The sequence below is a fragment of the Belonocnema kinseyi genome, chromosome 10 (assembly GCF_010883055.1).
Source record: "Belonocnema kinseyi isolate 2016_QV_RU_SX_M_011 chromosome 10, B_treatae_v1, whole genome shotgun sequence".
Lineage (NCBI taxonomy): Eukaryota > Metazoa > Arthropoda > Insecta > Hymenoptera > Cynipidae > Belonocnema > Belonocnema kinseyi.
In genome coordinates, this window is record NC_046666.1 from 69,595,059 (window position 1) to 69,596,775 (window position 1,717).

Sequence of the window (1,717 nt, forward strand, 5' to 3'; positions counted from 1 at the left end):
GCTATCTAAGGATGGTACTATAGAACGCCACCTCAAGGTAGGCCTAGTGGCGCCATCTCTTGGTCAGGCCGGAAACTTATCAATCCACCCTCGTAGTACTTCTTTTGTATTCATTTTAGGTTTCAAAAAAATGGAAGTACGAAAATCGCAGCTGATCCTATTCCCGAAATGACATTAAAGAAAACGTTCAGCTAATAATTATATTAAATGCGGTGGCGATCATCTAAAATAATCATTATTCCATTCAAAATAAAATATATGAAACTAAAACTTAACAAAGAAAGACTAAAGACTATCAACTGATACCATTATTATCGCTGAAAAATAACTATATTAAAGTACAATCTTAAAGTAAGTTAACAAACGGCCTTCTTTACGTTTTTGATAAAAACAGCATTCTTTGTTAAAAAGATTTCGATAATCTTCTAATGCCTTCACATACATTTTTTGTTGCTGAGAATCTCTTATTCGTTTATAAAAGTTGAAAGGAGAAGGGTGTTTTCGGATTGCTCAACCCAACATTTTTTTTTAATTAAGGAAATTCGACAACAAACATCGAAAACTCTTCTGAGAACTCGAAACTGTTTAAACACCCAGAAATTTTGAGTACTGGAAGACATTTGAGTACCCAAAACCTTTTTAAAATTTTAAAACAGTGAGCTTTTAAGAAACATCACTTTTAACATAGTAATCGTTAATAAAATAGTTCTTACTTTTTTGTGTACTGACAAATTAATTCAACTTTCATTCCATTAAAATGTATTTAATTGCCAAAGTTTCAGAATATTAAATAGAAGCTTGAATTTAAAAAAGGTTTAAAGTCAGATTTTGACCATTCTGATCTACATTTAGAATATTTCGAATTTACTTTGCCAGTATGTCATATTGTGTAAATTATTCACGTTTCAATTATAAATTCGACTTACATAAGAGATTGAATATCAATTTGACTTTTTCCCAATAATGATAGTATTTGGTTCCAGGAAACATGCTGAGTTTATTTCCCTTCCGTAGTGTCGCTGGATTTCAAAATGCGACAATTTTTCATCGGTGCGAATGAGGGTTACAACTTCGTTACGCTCTATATGACATTCTTCATGAATAAAAATATATATTTACTTTTTGTAATCAAATAAATCTTAAAAGAAAAAACCTCAGTTGCTTAAACTAACAAAATACTAAAAAATAGAGTCTTTATTTAAAAAAAGTAAATATATGTTCTAATGACAAGATTCGTTCACGATAAACTACCTTCCGAACCGACCTAGACTTTGGCTAAGTTTGAATCCGTCATAAGTATATTGTTAATTTTTAGAACTCTAGTGAATTTTATAAGAGTATTTTACTCAGCGTAGAATATTGCCGCATGAAATTTATACAATCTTCACCTCTGTATAGTATATATCATAAAAATAATTGAGATTACTCACCAATAACAGCAATTAAAGCTCAAAATTTTATATAATTCAATCTTGCACAAAATGTTGTCAACTGTAGTAGTAAAAATTACCGTTTGCAAATGTTACTTCTTCGTTTGGTTTATCCTCATGCTTATTTTATTTTTATTTCGGTGCAAAATTCGTATTATTCGGAGAGATTTCGATACGACCTAATCTACTTCTAGAAATAAAAAAGAAAGAAACACAGCTTGTGAATTTTAATATCGTATATTTAAATGAAAAGTAAAACTTGAAAGTGCATTTTTTGAACCAACATA